Here is a 17,800-nt window from a genome sequence, read left to right as displayed (position 1 = left end):
AGGTGCCCATGCATCACTTCCGCCACACCAGGAAGTGCTGCAGGAAGTTCATTAGGGCGCATCTGGAGCTCATCCAGGTGAAGTATAAAAGGGGCCGCCTCACTCCATTTGAGGAACCTGAGTCGGGAGGCAGAGGACAAAGGAGAGGAGTGGAGGCGGCCGAAGAGAAAGAAAAGAGAGAAGAGGAAAAAGGACTGAGCTTTATTATTGGTAATTTGTGCACTGTGTGCTGTGCAGGAGAAGAACATTAACTCTTTGAGGGCTGAATATTCTTTTCCAAACAACTCAGCTTTCTGAAAAGCACACAGTGCACTGGTTTCACACATAAATCAACCTAAAACGTCTGTTGCTACGTGCTGTTTGCCATCTCTGGCAGCAGTGGCTGCGCAGGGGCGGCTTGATGGCCAGCAGGAATGCACAGCGAGCCTCTCTGCTTTCACACAGCAGATGAGCGATGGCGGCAGTCGCTGTGTGACACAATATGGTTTGTACCTCTTGTCATCATAAGTGGTGGTCCTCCTAGGCGAACGCTGCTGTAAGCGTATCAGCTACACGAACGCATTCAGCACCACGATCATCTGGGGACCAATAGGCTGATGCTGGTACCTCACTTTTGTTTTTGATCCCCATCTCCAGATCACTTGCATCAAACTCAGAGTCCGAAAAGTCAGAGTCTTATTCAGCGATAATACAGAAAACATCCATGGAGTATTTTTCTTTGCACATTTGGTTTAGTCTCACCAGATGCAGATCCATTTTTGAGGCTGTTTGCTCTTCAATACTCCTACACGTGCAGGGAATTGAGGTCAAATCAACAAAGTTACGCAACTTTCCTTAAAGCAAAGACAGTTGAACTAAAAAAGTAAGGGCGAGTTTTGTCTCAGTTTACAGCAGATTACCATCCTCTACCCCTGAATTTTGACAAAAGTCAACATCAGCTCTGAAAGAGTTAAGAAACGTGTGTGTGTTCTTGGACTTGGGTGTCCTGTGTCTGTCTGTGATCCGGGCTGATCTTCCACACTGGCTAACAATTCCCTCACAGAGAGTGCCGTGTCAGCTGGTGTTTGTTCGTTGCTCTAATGCAAGCTCTGATATTCTCGCAACGGCACACAAGAACATGCAAAAATAATACACATCAACATCGCACATCGACACGAACACAGCTGTGAGGCACTGATACACCAAGGTTATGAAACCGTACCACGCTCTTTGTACAGTGCTGCCAACAGAAGCGCACGGGGGCAAGTTTGCGAACCTAATTGTCAGACCTCGTATGTCTCCAAATGTTCATTTCCTTGAACGTTAGCTCGGGATGAGTTCTGAAACATTGTAGGCACATGTGGAAACTGCACTCCATACCAAAGCACTAGTCACGTCAAAATGGTCAACATTATACAGGTGTTTAACCACAGCTTTCTTTAATATAACCCTCCAAAAACAGGTTAAACTCAAACCATCTCATCTTCCAAAACCTGCGGTCGTAGTACAGGTTATACTGTAGGGTGGAATGCAGTCCTTGTAATGAAGTTTAGCATTTCACAAGGCGATGTTGATGGCTCACGTGATCTGGCCGCCCAGAAATAATCCATCAACAGCTACACTTTCTGTATCAAGTATCAGTCATATAATCCCTCACTTTTTATGATACAATGACTTGCTTTTCAAGACAAATATGCTTTAACGTGTAGAAGTTAACATCCTCTTGTGCTGCAACATCCTCCAGACTTGACGGTCTACCTCCAAAATAGTCCACATCTGAAAATTCAAAGTACAAAAGTCCGATTTGGCGTAAGCCCCTCTAATTCGGGGTTCTTATGAGAAATGTAAAGATTGACTTCTTGAGGTAGGAGTACATAATAAACAGGAAGAGTTGAGTCAAATATTAAAATGCATGCTAAAGGTTAAATGTTTAAGGTCTGAAGAGTTTCAGTTGTAATCGGAATTGATCATTTTCCACCCTCTGATAGCGGTCCATAGACGGTGAGATGACTAGTAAAGGATCAAAAATGTCATCATATTCATACTCACTGACCTTCAACTAGTCTACAGTGACACCCCACGTGCTTATATTTGAAATTTGTCATTTTTAATCTTCTAGTAGTGGCTGTTAGAGTGGCAGAGGTTGGGAGCCTGCACTGGTACACCGTGTTGCTGCACCCACCACATGACAAACCACCTCGGCATCCCAAATTAGGACCAGAGCACAGCCGTGCAATGGGTGACACCTCAGCACCACACTAGCTCAAATGGAATGGAACAAAGTGAGGTTTTTAACAGTGACTGGAGTGCCAGTCCTGCCACCGAGTTTTCCCTGGCAGTTGGAGGACCTGCTTGCCGACTAACGTCATACCCAGGACGGAGCAACTGCGAGTTAAAGCCTTGCTCAAGGGCCCAATGGAGTGGAATCACTTCTGACAATTACACGATTCAAACTGGCACCCTTCCGATTGCCGGCACCAATCCCTAGCCTCAGAGCCATCACTCCATCCGGAGAATGCTAGGACCACCAGTAAGCAATCATCTTATTTGTGATCAGCGACCTGGGAACAGCATAAAACAACACTTCACGTGTGTGCCAATCCCCGTTTTTCTCAACGTTTTGTGAGAAGGAGTAATTTTGACCCCTCGTGTCTCATCAGGGGTCAGTTGATGTGGTCTACTCAACTTCAGCTCCTCCTGATCATTTATTTATCCTGAAGACACCTATTAGCTTGTTCTTTATCATACAGGTGTAATTTCCTGCACAAAATATCATCCTACAAATGGCCTAAAAATGAGGGGTTGTCCGGTTTAGAGGGCCAAAAGTAAGAATAACAAGACATCAAGACACATCTGTCATATGTGAGAGTTTTCTTATACAGATGAGTCAGGAGGCACCAGAAAAAAAAATAACTGAGGTCATTTGAAGCGTTCATAAGTAACTCTTATGAACACAAAAAAGGAATATTTTCCACATAAGAACAGAATAATTAGACAGACATGTACAGTGTGGGGGTTGGAATAAAAAACGTGCATCATATGAAAAAGATTGTGAAGACCGAGTGGAGTTATGAAGATCAACAACTAGCTAACTGAGGTTTAAATGGCTAAGAAGATGTTGGCTTACACAGTTCATGATGAGGGGTCCAGTTCAAGGAAGCCTTTCTGACAGCTTAGTAGTCGGGAATGAGGTTAGCACTTTGAGTGTCCTTATTACAGGGGGGAGTATAACACCATTGGCTAAAATAATCAAGAAAATGCTCCAAAAAATTAAAGGAACACTTTGAAAACACATCAGATCTCAATGGGAAAAAAAAACTCCTGCTGGCTATCTCTACTGTTATGGACTGATATGGTAATGTGAAACCTACAGAGGGCTGAATACAAAGACAGCCCGAAAATCAAAGTGAAAAAAATGATGCGGCAGGCTCGTCCATTTTAATGAAATTTCATTCCAAATCGTACTCAGTTGTTTGTATGCTGAACTTCACTGAACTTCTAGACAGTCTGAGATGCAACCTGGCGGCATCGGATGGACCGAAACATAATGTCCCACCCAGAGGTGTTCTATTGGATTGAGGTCAGGCGAGTGAGTGTGGGGGCCAGTCAATGGTATCAATTCCTTCATCTTCCAGGAACTGTCTGCATACTCTCACCACATGAGGCCAGGCATTGTTGTGCACCAGGAGGAACCCAGGACCCGCTGCACCAGCATAGGGTCTGACAATGGGTCCAAGGATTTCATCCTGATACCTAATGGCAGTCAAGGTGCTGTTTTCTAGCCTGTAAAGGCCTGTGTGTTCCTCCATGGATATGCCTCACCAAACCATCACTGACCCACCACCAAACCAGTCATGCTGAACAATGTTACAGGCAGCATAATGTTCTCCATGGCTTCTCCAGACCATTTCACATATGTCACATGTGCGCAGGGTGAACTTGCTCTCATCTGTGAAAAACACAGGGCACCAGTTACTAATTCTGGTATTCTATGGCAAATGCCAATCGAGCTCCATTGTGCACAGGGCCCACTAGAGGACGTCGGGCCCTCAGGCCACCCTCATGGACTCTGTTTCTGATTGTTTGGTCACAGACATTCACACCAGTGACCAGCCTGCTGGAGGTCATTTTGTAGGCACTGACAGTGTTCATCCTGTTCCTCCTTGCCCAAAGGAGCAGATACCGGTGGGTCCTGCTGATGGGTTAAGGACCTTCTACGGCCCTGTCCAGCTCTCCTAGAGTAACTGCTTGTCTCCTGGAATCTCCTCCATGCCCTTGAGACTGTGCTGGGAGACACAGCAAATCTTCTGGCAATGTGCCATCCTGGAGAAGTTGGACTACCTGTGCCAGCTCTGTAGGGTCCAGGAATCGCCTCATGCTACCAGTAATAACACTGATGGTAGCCAAAAGCAAAACTACTGAAAAAACAGTCAGAAAAGATGAGGAGGGAAAATGTCAGTGACCTCCCTCCACCTGTTAAACCATTTATGTTTTGTGGGGGTCATCTCATTGTTGCCCCTCTAGTGCCCCTCATTAACACCAAAGCAGTTGAAACTGACTAACAACCCTTTCTGCTACTTAAATGACCAGATCAATAGCAAACAAGTTTCATTGACTTGATGTTATACTCAGATTAAAAAGTGTTCCTTTAATTTTTTTAACGGTATATATAATTGAGCTACACTTATTGTTCAGATTTTTAGGACTGACCTACGTATACTGGGTAGGGCATCCTTTAGCTCTCAAAAGAGCCTCAGTTCTTGGTGGCATGGATTAAACAAGATTGCTTTGAGATTCTGCTCCATTGCATCGTGATGTTCCTGTAGATTTGACAGCTGCACCTTCACGCTGCCAATCTCCTGCTCTACCACATCCCAAAGGTGTTCTTTTGGATTCAGATCCAGTGACTGGGAAGGCCACTGAAGAACACTGAACTCATTGTCATGTTCATGAAACAAGTTTGAGATGACCCTGGCCTTGTAACGTGGTTGCATAACCATGCTGGAAGTAGCCATTAGAAGATGGGTAAACTGTAACCATAAAGGGATGCACTTGAAACTCAAATCGGCCGTGGCATTCGAGAAATAGATGATTAGTAATGATGGGCCCAAAGCGTGTCCAGAAAACATTCTCCACCTCATTACAACACCAAACCTGGGCTGTTGCCACAAGGCAGGTTGGGTTGATGGATTCATGTGGTTGGCTCCAAATTCCAATCCTATCATCTGTGTGTCTTAGCAGAAATCAAGATTCATCACACCGGGCTACTTTTTTTTCCAGTTTCGGTGAGCCTGTGCCCACTACAGCCTCAGCTTTCTGTTCATGGTTGACAGGAATAGAATCTTCTTGGACGCTCTCCAGTGACCTGAGATGAAGATTGGACTCCTTCAGCTCTGTGTCTCTTCAGAGAATCCTTGGGTACCACTGGTTTGACTTTGTGTTGCTCAGGGAGTCCTGAATGAGGCACATCACCTGCATTGTGAGGGAGCGTCAGTTACGACACTACGGCCGTATGGCGCGACTCCCAGAGGGTTATGCAGATCGCAGGGTCCTCTTTGTTGAGGACCCGAGTGGCTGGACCAGGCCAAGGTGACGCCCACGTAACACCCAGCTGCGGCAGATAGAGGGTCATTTTCAGAGGGTGGGACTGGACCATATGTCTATCAAGCAGGATACCAAGTTGTTTCACTGTGTGTTGGGTGCTCCCTGACCCGACCTGACCAGGAAGATGTACAGAGTGCTTATCTGATTTACCGTAGCCTTTCTGTTTGCTCGGACCAGTCTGTATGGATTTTCTCTTCTGAACTCTCTCATCAACAAGGCATTTCCATCTGCTGAACTGTCGCTCACTGGATGATTTTTGCTTTTCTGAGAAAAATCTTTAAAAAGTTGTGTGTAAAAATCCCAGGAGATCAGCAGGTCCAGAAATACTCAAACCAGCCAATCATTGCCGGAATCTTCACTGATTCTGGGGTTTGATTTGAACATTAACTACAGCTCCTGATCTGCATCTGCGTGATTTGATGCAATACGCTGCTGTTCCATGATTGGCTGATTAGATATTTGCATGGATAAGCAGGTCTACAAAATATTGCTCATAATTTGCTCTATGAATGTATGCATCCAAACCACCGGTTACAAGTTGTGAAAAAAGGCTGAAGATGTTGAACCATTTCAGCCGGAAACAAGAAACAAGTACTGTGTTAAAGATAATAAAGGGAATAACTACATCTGATGGCAGTCGTCCTTTAATGAAGTGTGACCAGAAGAGGGCACCAGAGAGCCCCAGCCCACAGAACCAGTATCACAGCACAGCAATAAAATTATAGATTTTTATTGTCCTTCCAGGCACTTTTCCCCAATCCTCTCTCAACAAGATGCAACAATCATGCAATAAATATTCAATAATCCACAATTCTTCCTCCTTCTCTACCTGTGTTGAGTTTCACCAACTGCCTCCTGACTCCGACACGTCCGTATGCGGCAGTGGGCGTCCTTTTATGCCGGACCTGGGAATGCTTCTGGTGTCATTCTGTCTTCTCTAGGAAGCATTTCAGGGCCATAGAGAAAGTAGGATGGTCCTCCACCCAATCCTAAGGGAGCCCTAAAGGGCTGCACTTCTGGACTCCATTTCCCTAACACCCCTGCAGGTGTCCCAACTGGGTTCTCATACAAGGACCACTGCCATCTAGCGCATGGGGGATAGAACCACTCCCGAGTTCCAGCTTCCACTGATCCGCCCATTATTTTATACAGACCGGGCACAGAGTTATCTTTCCACCCTGTCGGCCAATCCGTCCATTGTTCCTCTCGGGCCTCTCGTCCAGTTAATAGTACGTCCTCTGATCCCATTCCTACAAAGAACAGAGGAAACTGATTATGTGTAAATTTTGAAAATTTTAAGTATACGCACAATAAATCATGAAACAGATTATTAATTAGGGAAGTTAAAGTACCATCTTGTATAGCTTCATATTTCAAATGAAAACACTTGGAAGTATCATGACTTGAAACGAATGAGCTGCCTGGTAATGAATGGCGCATTCTTGTCAAAACACTCCTTGAGTCTTGTAATTTTATGTATAAATTCCTTCATAAAGCCTATCTTATTATTATTTTCCTCACTTCTCTGCTTACATCAATGTGGACACTTCAAGTCAATAGGTAGCCCTAGATGACGTTATTTCTGAAGGTCCAGTAGTTAATACTGAAGGCATGGAGACAGCTAATCAGGCCTTTAGAAAGTTGGAGATCTTCTGCCCTCTGCTGTTCACTCTGCCCTTAAGGGGTCCATCTCTCTTTTTGATTTTATTTCTTTCCTCATAATTGCCGTGTGGCTATGTCTAGGAACTTTCGGCTCAGCCTTTATCCCCCTCTGCAGCACAATGGACATAATAGCTTCTGGAGATTATTGGCCCATCCACTGTCTGCTGTCGTAAAGTCCTAATAGCCATGTTATTGTAAAAGCCAAGACTGAAACTCCAGCATTATAATCCAAGAGTCTTAGTCGCCACTTAATAGCCTGCCACTTTAGGAGAAGGAAACTCGCAAGACTTCATTATGACAGCCAAAGCAGGGGAAATCTGTTTATTTCTCTCTTCCGCAGAATAGATGCAGAATGGCAGCCGGGATTTCACACAGTGCTTGGTTCGCTATCTTTGAAGCGTCCACGTTTCTTTTCGTGCTGTTTTTTTTTTTCTCTCACCCTGTAATCTTATCCAAGGCCTTTCTTGCACTTTACTATGCCCACATTCAGCCTGGCTAAACTTTCCACATCCACCAACTTTGAGACTCCCATGCTAGAATGACACAAGTCTTTCCTTAACTGCCTGTTATTTTTTTTTCTCATTTTGTCCTCTGTTGCTGCAGATTCCGATCTCTTTCACTCTTCTCTATGTGTGTGTGTTTGAGAGAAGGAGTTGAAGAGAATGAAATTAGGCACAGGGAAACTTTACCGCTCAAAGGTTGATCTTTGATGGCTTATGAGACTTTACAGAGATTTCCAGTTATGTTCCCTTGCAGGAATCAACGTCGTCGCAGATGTTTCTCCTAAAATTCCTTAGGAAACGGAGTTGCAGATAAACAGGAGACAACTGAGGGAAAAGGAGTCAAAATTGAGAGTTTGGTTTGAAGAGCATGGCATATTTGGTGAGATCTCTTTCTAGTCTCATTTTAATCTTTATCAGAATGTCATATTTTTCACTTATTATTGGATTTGTCTTTATCTGAGGTGACTTACAATCGTGGCTAAACATTTGGAGAATGACACAAGTATTGGTTTTCACAAAGTTTGCTGCTTCAGTGTTTATAAGATCTTTTTGTCAGATGTTTCTGTACAATACTGAAGTATGATCACAAGCATTTCATAAGTTTCGAAGGCTTTTATTAACAATTACATGAAGTTTATGCAGAGTCAGTATTTGCTGTGTTGGCCCTTCTTTCTTTTTCAAGACCCCTGTAATTCTCCCTGACATGCTGTCAGTCAACTTCTGGGCCAAATCCTGACTGATGGCAGCCCGTTCTTGCATAATCAGTGCTTAGAGTTTGTCAGAATTTGTGGGTTTTTGTTTGTCCACCCGCCTCTTGAGGATTGACCATAAGTTTTCAATGGAAGTTTCCTGGCCATGGACCTCAAATGTTGATGTCTTGTTCCCTGTGCCACTTAGTTATCACATTTTGACTTATGGCCCGGTGCTCCATCATGCTGGAAAAAGCACCAAACTGTTCTTGGATGGTTGGGAGAAGTTGCTCTCAGAGGATGTTCTGGTCCCATTCTTTATTCATGGCTCAGGATCGGGGGGTACCACCAGTGCAGAGCTTGCTCAGGAATGGCAACAGGCAGGTGTGAGTGCATCTACACACACTGTGAGGGAGACGAAGACTTTTGGAGAATGGCCTGGTGGGTGTCAAGAAGGGCAGCAAAGAAGCCAAAAAAAACATCAGGGACAGACTGCAAAAGGTACAGGGATTAGACTGCTGAGGGCTGCTGGGGTCAAGTCATTATCTCTGATGTATCTCCTTTCCAGTTGTTTGGGACATCCGGAAAAAAGAAAAATTGAGCGCAACCATCAGTCCCGTGTCATGCCAACAGCAACGTATCCTGAGATCATTCATATGTGGAGTTGCTTCTCAGCCAAGGCAGTGGGCTCACTCACAATTTGGCCTAAGAACAGAGCCATGAATAAAGAATGGTACCAAACCATCCTCCGAGAGCAACTTTTTCCAACCATCCAAGAACAGTTTGGTGACCCACAATGCCTTTCCTGAGGTTTCTTCCATTTTTCCCTAAAAGGTTTTTTTGGGAGTTTTTCCTTGTCTTCTCAGAGAGTCAAGGCTGGGGGGCTGTCAAAAGGCAGGGCCTGTTAAAGCCCATTGCGGCACTTCCTGTGTGATTTTGGGCTATACAAAAATAAACTGTATTGTATTGTATTGTATTATCCAGCATGATGGAGCACCAGGCCATAAAGCAAAAGTGATAACTAAGTGGCTTGGGCAACAAAACATCAAGATTTTGTGTCCATGGCCAGGAAACTCCTCAGACCCTAATCCCATTGAGAACTTGTGGTCAATCCTCAAGAAGCGGGTGGACAAACAAAAACCCACCAATTCTGACAAAACTCCAAGCATTGATTATGCAAGAATGAGCTACCATCAGTCAGGATTTGGCCCAGAAGTTGACTGACAGCCTACCAGGGTGAATTGCAGAGGTCTTGAAAAAGAAAGAAGGGCCAACACTGCAAATATTAATGACTCTTTACATAAACTTCATGTAATCTATACATATAAAGGAGAGTTGGAATCCGAGAGACTGTTTGTGTGTTTGTGGAGGAATGGAGAGTTAAGGCGGGTGGGGGAGTCACGTGATCATCTCCCCTCCCATTCACCTCATTTCATTCACTTCATTTCGCTCTGAGCTGAGCTCTGCAGTTGACGAGGTCTTGCCGTTCCTTTTCCTTAGTGTTTAGTCCTCTCTCCTTTACTGATTTACTGTTTACTAGACACAGTACTTACTGAACAGTATTTTTTTCCTTTAGTGTTTCTTAGTGTTTAGGACAAACCAAAAATGTTGTATATAAAGAAGCTTTATAAGTCGCATGTAGATACATAATTACTGTATTCCAACTACAGCGACTGCAGCGAACTGCACGTGTGTCTGCTAGTTGTCAATAAAAGCCTTTGAAACTTATGAAGTGCTTGTAATTCAACTTCAGTATTCCATAGAAACATCTGACAAAGACTTCTAAAAACACTGAAGAGGCAAAACGTTGTGAAAACCAATACTTTTGGACGTGACTGTACAACATTAGAGATACAATTGGTTACATTTCTTTTGCTTTTCCCAATTGAAATACAGGCAGATGACTTGCTGATGGTGTCAGTAGTGGGATATACTGTAAGTCCACAGCCTCAGGTTTGAAATCCACAGTCTTAACCAGTACGCCGCCCTTTCTTTCAAGTTAGCGCTGTAAATTAGAGCAGCTTATAGTATTATCCAGAAACAAGGGCTACAGTTTTGTAAGCGTAGTTAAGTGTTTAATTACCACAAACAACCATTGTGACCACCAAGTGGCATTGCAGCACCCCAAACTCCCAACACAGTAGACACAGACACAAGTTCCAGTGTGTAAATTAAAGGTTTTACCCTGTCAATATTTTACATGCCTGCGTTGGGCTGGCGCCCTGCCGGGGTTTGTTTCCTGCCTTGTGCCCTGTGTTGCCTGGGATTGGCTCCAGCACACCCCCGTGAGCCTGTAGTTAGGATATAGTGGGTTGGATAATGGATGGATGGATGGATATTTTACATGCAGGTCTCAAAGAACACAAATTAATCATGCAGCAATCCTTCCGTCTCTTCCTTCTTTCCCTCGGGTAAGCTTCGCCCACCTCCACCCGACTCTGACTCCTGTACTGAAGCTGGTTGCTCCTTTTATAATATAAAACGCAGGGGTACTTTGGGTATTCTGAGACTGTGGCTCAGGGGTCCATCCGAGTGAATCTGAAGCCCCACAAAGACAGGTTCATAAATGGTGGCACCCACAGAACTCAACTGGGGCTTGTGGGCAAACATAACCTGGGGACACTGCCACCTAGCATTTTGGGGATGACGGTAACCTGAATAAATTGTCTTCCCCCATCCTTCCATCATACTGGCCTCCCGGTCGCAGTGTGCCAGTCCCTGCATGACGTCCCTCACACCGTCCATACATTTCACCAGATATTACTGAGCACACAATGCAAATACATTCAATTTGCAAAAAAAATGTCAAGACACCACCTAGAAAATCTGAGCCTGTTGTGTGACTTTGCTGAGATCTCTGCAGAACGTCAAGAGGAGACACTCATGAGGACACCTGGGGGGGTTTATCTCAGAAGAGAAATCTGAGCAGCATGAGGCAAAAGGAAACATTTCCATTTTATTTCATTCTGGTCTGATAACGATATTAAGGAGATCTCTTTTTTGATTTTTCATTCCTACGTCAAGCGAATGACGCCAGGGCATAATGAAACCGCAGATGTTCAACTTCAATGTGTCCATAGGGTTCTTTAGCAAAAAAGAGACTGAATTGTGGACTCCCTAATTGCTGATGTCTCTGGCACTCGTAACGTCTACTGCAAAGTACAAAACCTGATGAGGATGAGGAAAGAGTGGATTACAAGGAAAAGACAAAGTACAGCTGCAATGCATTAGACCGCCTTGCAAATACGTAAATGTCACACTCTGATGCCATTACATGTTATCTTCACTTTTTGGCTTATTCTGTTATGCGTTACTCGTGTGCGTTTGATATTTGCCTTTCTCGAGATGAATCTGCTAAGGGTGACCAAACAACATTTAACCACTGACCTCTGTTCTTGATTATACACACTTGACATTTATTTGCTTAGCAGACACTTTTATCCAAAGCGAGCAAAAAGAGGGTCAACATATTGGGGACTCTTAGGCACAAAACTGATCGTCACAAGTGAAAAGATCAGAACAAAAAACCAGAGAGTTACAGCTCTCAGATTTGCAAAGCCTAACAGCTGTCCCTTAAGACAGAAATTGAGCACACAAGAGGGTCTTCAAATGCTTCTTGAGTACATTAAGGGAGTCAAAGTTGTGAATGGAGGTGGGCAAGGGATCACACATGACTGAAATGAGATTTGACACCATGCAGAGGTGGCATCATCAGACTCCGTTCATCGGCAGACCTGAGTGGTTGAGAAGACACATAGGACCCCGCAAGTGTCTCCATATATATAATGGTGCTGACCCATAGACTACTCCATAGGCGAGCACCAAGAATTTAATCTTAATACACTTCTGGAAGCCAATGGAGTGAGCTGAAGTGAAGAGTGACGTGTGCCCGCCTCGGCAGATGTGCCACTGCAATTTGAATCATCTGCATTTGAGATATCTCGGTCCTCCTTCCATCAGAGAGCTGCAGCAGTCCAGACGTAACAAGACCACAGCCTGGACCAGGTGTTGTCCTCCATACTCTGGCAGATACGGTCTGATCATGCGGATTAAAACACTGCAAGCTGTTCTTATTACAAATTTATCAGGCATTGCTTGACTCGATCTCGAAGCCTGGCTCCATCAATGTGCTTTGCATACAAATTGTAACTGGACAATTGATCATTAAGGTGTTCTCACACTTTCCTGCAAATTTTAATTGTCATGTGATGTTTTCTATACTGTTTAGTAGGGTTCTGCGTGCCATTATTGTCTAAGATGCTGGAATGAAGCGATTAGGGTCAAGATCTTGGTAGCTGAGGGAGCTGCAAGGAGCTGTACCCAGAGAGAGCCATGCTGTGCGTGTTCAGACTCCCCCTTAGCCATCACAAATGTGTTGTACTGCATCAGCGTCTATCCATTGTGGTTACCGCAGAATTTTCAAATTGCCTTTACTTTTTGATTTGCCCTCATATTAAAAGAAACTATTGAAGGGTGAATAGCGTTGTTTGGAGATCTGGTGAGATGAACGTGAAAGAAAAGTGGCTATCGACCTGCATGACTGCAGAAAGAAAAAATCGGGAGTGTGCACCCCTCAACTTCTCGTATACTGAGACAGGGGAAAAGATCATCAGAACCACTTCCTGTTGCGCAATATTTCTCAAATATCATATGTCTTTGATTCTCATAACTAATTGATAATATTGATACACACTCATTTATCTCTATTTGTAATCAAGCTTTATATTAAAATTATATTTTTCACATTTAGAAAGGTCAAAACCAGTGGTGGAATTTTTTCATGATTACATGTGCATTACCTAGATAACGTGCAAAGTTAAAAGAGTTATATTCACCTTAAACATATAAAAAGTGTTAGTATTATATATACTATATATATATATATATTATATATTATATACACTAGCCGTGTAAGCCCGTGATGTAAAAAGCCTGGGGTCCTAGAAACTATTGAAATCGTAGGAAAAAAAACTGAAATGTAAAGATGTCAGGTAATTGAAAGGAACTCCTCTGGGAGTCTCTCTCCTAGCAGGATTCATTCTGCCGATGTGCTCACCTCGCTTGTGTATTAGTGGCTAAGTGACTTTGTCTTTCTTCTGAGGCTTCATTTTGCTGATGTGCTCGCCTTGCTTGTGTATTATTGGCTAAGTGACTTTGTCTTTCTTCTGAGGTTTCGTTTTGCCGACGTGCTCGCCTCGCTTGTGTATTAGTGGCTAAGTGACATTGTCTTTCTTCTGAGGTTTCGTTTTGCCGATGTGCTCGCCTCACTTGTGTATTATTGGCTAAGTGACTTTGCCTTTCTTCTGAAGTTTCGTTTTGCTGATGTGCTCGCCTCGCTTGTTTTATTCGCGGCAGGAGTAAAAGTAAAAGGGATACCGTTAGCAGCTAAGCGACTTTGTCTTTCTTCTGAGGTTTCCTTTTGCAGACGAGCTGTCCTTGCTTGTGTTATTAACTGCTAAGCGAGTTTTCTATTTTCTTGGAGGCGGAGACTTTACCCCAACTCCGCCTCTCACTTCCGGGCTGGACAGACACACACAAACACTTCCATGCGTAGACGTATATATACGATTTGTTGCAATAAATTGCTATAGGTAAAACTACATTCAGCTACATTTAATTATGGTTATGATGTAGGAAATAAAGAAAAACATGTAAAATTATAGTAACATGGAAACAACGGGGACGTAGCAGCTTCTTGTTCCCATTACATCTTCATATTTACATCGCATGTTCAATGTTTACACGTTATTGTTCAACTGATGACATATAATTTAAAATAAAATTAATAATGGTTATTGAAAGAATATTTGTTATATTGAATACAGTTTTTAATATCATGTACACATTTATATTTCCATGATATAAAAAATTCAGATGGTTGTTTAAATAAAATAAATTACTTGAGTAATTTTTCTTAAATTTCATATCTGTTTGCTATTTATCATTATAAATATTTATACAAAATTTGAATTATCTATTTGTAATTATAACCATAGTTTACTTGAAAATTTGTGAAAGTATTCAGTTAAAGCTTCACTTCCAGCTGCGCAGTTTTTCTCAAATTTCATATCTATTAATTTTTCGTCATTTCTAATATCCACACAAAATTTGAATCATATATCTTTATTTATAGCCTTAGTTTGCTTGAAAAAATCTGAAATGTGCTCAACAACAACAACAATAATTTCAGAAATAGTGTTTTCAGACTCAGGAAGGTCTAAAATGTCAAGATTCATCAAAATCTCGAGGTCAAATTTTTTCATGATTCCAATACTTTATTCATACTATGTATACAAGAAAGTAAAAAGCTATTTGAATAACAAATGCCTCTTCCTATAAGAACAAAAAAACAAAAAAGAGATCTCCTTAATATCTTTCTGGTTTCCCCTCAACAACAGTGCAACTAGAATGAAATTAAAATGGAGATGTTTTCCTTTTGTTTCAGACTTCTCAGATTTTTCTCCTGAGTTAAAACCCCCCAGTGTCCTCACAAATGTCTCCTCTTGAGTTTCAGTAAAGATCTCAGTAGTCACACAATGAACTCAGATCTTCTAAGTACAAGTTTACAAGTGTTTGCATTGTGCTCTCACTAATATCTGGTGACATGTGTGGACAGTTCGTTGTGGTAATAAAACACTTCACTATGATTACAAAACTGTAGTCCTTGACTCTGAATGATACTTTTAGTTGCTATAATTTATATTACTGCACTCCAATAAGATCATAGTCTCTCTGAAAAAGGTTTAGACTTCAAACCCTGAGGTTGTGTGTTTAAATCCCACTGCTGACACCATGTAACTATGAGCAAGTCGCTTCATCTGCCTGTGCTTGTGACGGTGTGGGTCAGCTCCTTGCTCCCTCTTCATTTTTGGGAGCCTCTTGAACCCGACACCATCGATAATATTATCGGATGAGCTGAGCTGATGAGGACACAACACACCAAACAAGGGGATAGTGAAAAGTGCCAGTGCTTTTAATTAAAAGAAAAATAAAATGAAAACAAGTGTTCAAAACTGTCAATAAATAAATAATCCGTAAAATTTGGGCATAGTGGAGGTTAAAATCCAATAAATAAGTAATCCATCAAAACGAGGTTAAAATTCAGGCAAGATTCTCATCCCCGATGCTTCCCTTTTAAAACTAACATCTCTCCAGGAGAGACATCCACCAACAGGTGCAGACATCCTTCAGAACTGGCCTATGTAACCGCAACCCAATCCATGGCGTTTCACTGGTCAGCCACCAGACCCAGCTCCCGCACCCACATCTGACAGTCACAGGCTCCAACCGGCAAGAGGATCCCCCTGTGCATAAAATCAAACAAAAATTAGCGTGCAGTGGCGCAACAGAAATAAGGTATAAAATCTGCCTCTTAAGCCTCAACAGCATCTCAAAACACTCAACTGTATCAAGCTGGTCTGGATCCGGGAGCTTGTTCATGTGGGACATAATTCCTCCAACTGAGATGCCAACTTCCAGGAGCCCTTGGGTTTATACTGTCCCAACTGGAGGGGGAGTGACTTAATAGAGTGGGGGGTGTGGCTGGGGTAACCTACTTCGATGGCTTCTCAGAGCTAAGGAGGAAAAAAGAGATGATAAGGTTATCATTGGTGCGCCCTCTTGTCATAGTTATTGCATACTTGATGCGAGCCTGGAAGGTGATAATCAGATGCCCATGCGTGATTATATATATATATCGTGGCCAATCATACTGAACTTTCATTCATTCTTTCACGTTAACAACCAGCAATCAGATGTCAATGAATCAAACCTTCAAAAAAAAATAAAGTTTACTGTGGACAGGAATGTGGAAGGCCGTTATCGTACAAAGTTTTCAGTTTTATACCCAGCTCACTTAGGTGCTTTAACCCTGTGTCCTGTCCAGACCATGACCATGTCCACTCCTACCATTGCTCCTGTCATCTCTCTTCAACTGAATGCTCCCAAGGCCGACCTTTGAGTTCTTTTCATCTGAAGGACACCTGCTGAAACAGGACAGATGACTACAAAGTTGTCAGGTTTGCTGTGTGTTAGCAAGCTGAGTTGGGGCCCTGTCAGGGTGTTTGGGTTACCGCTCTGAGGAACACTGCCACCTGGCGTGTGAGGGAATGAACTGCTCCCAGTATGCCTGTTCACCCAGTACATCCATTATGGCCTCCTGTCCAGGCAAGAATCCATCCTTTATCCCAGCCAGAATGCCTGTCCTTCCTCCATGTCATCTACACTGTGGATTTGGGCTTGTTTTCATGCTGCAGAATGAAACTGGAACCGATCAGATGCCTCCTTGGTGATATTACATGATGGATTAGAATCTACCTGGAGTTTTCAGCAGTGAAGGGAGCCATCAGTTTTGATCAGATCATCAACTCCAGTTCTCCTGTAGAACTCCCAAATTGTGAGGAACCTCCACTTTGCTTCACTGTTGTCTGCAGATGTTACATTAAACAGGCGTCGAAGATTTGAAGCTAAGTGTCGGCCTTTAATAAATCTAGTTTGATCTTGTGATATTACCGAAGGCAACACTTTCTCTATCCTTCTAGCGAGGACTTTGGAGAGTATCTTAACATCATTAGTCAGAAGTGAAATTGGTCTGTATGATGCACATTGTAATACGTTCTTATTTTGTTTAGGAAAGATGGTGATTAATGCTTGGCGAAAAGTTTGAGGTAGAATTGTATTGCCTCTAGCTTCTGTGAATGTTGCTAATAAGAGGGGAGCCATCTGAGTGGAGAATTTCTTATAAAATTCGCCAGGGTAGCCATCAGGGCCTGCTGCTTTCCCACTCTGAAGTGACTTTATAGCATCTAGTAATTCTGACAGTGCCAGAGGTTTATCCAATTCCTCTGCACTAAAAGCATCTATTTGTGGTATCTGTAATGTATCCAGAAATACATTAGATTGTGTGTCGTCTTCTTTAAACTCAGTAGAATATAAGGGTATATAGTAGTCTCTAAATGTTTGCATTATATTTTTATGGTCAATGATTTTATCTCCATTCGTGTTGGTGATTGCTGGGATTGCAATCTTCAAACTTCTTGCTTGTTAATTTGTTGAACTAAGAGCTTATTAGCTTTCTCTCCGTGTTCATAGTAATGATGTCTTGATTTAAAAATGAGTTGTTCAGTTTCTTTGGTTGTTAAGAGGTTGAGCTCTGAATGTAGAGCCTGTCTTTTCCTATGAAGAGCCTAATTTGGACACCTGGCGTGTTCTTCATCTATTCTAGTAATTTTGCTGGTTAGCTCCGATACTTTCTTGGTTTCTAATTTATTTCTGTGGGAAAGATATGAAATACTCTGTCCTCTTAAGAAGGCCTTTAGAGTTTCCCCAGAGTATTCCTGCAGAGACCTCTGAGGATGTATTTGT

Source organism: Polypterus senegalus, chromosome 17, assembly GCF_016835505.1.
Source record: "Polypterus senegalus isolate Bchr_013 chromosome 17, ASM1683550v1, whole genome shotgun sequence".
NCBI lineage: Eukaryota > Metazoa > Chordata > Cladistia > Polypteriformes > Polypteridae > Polypterus > Polypterus senegalus.
This window is presented reverse-complemented; position numbering follows the sequence as displayed.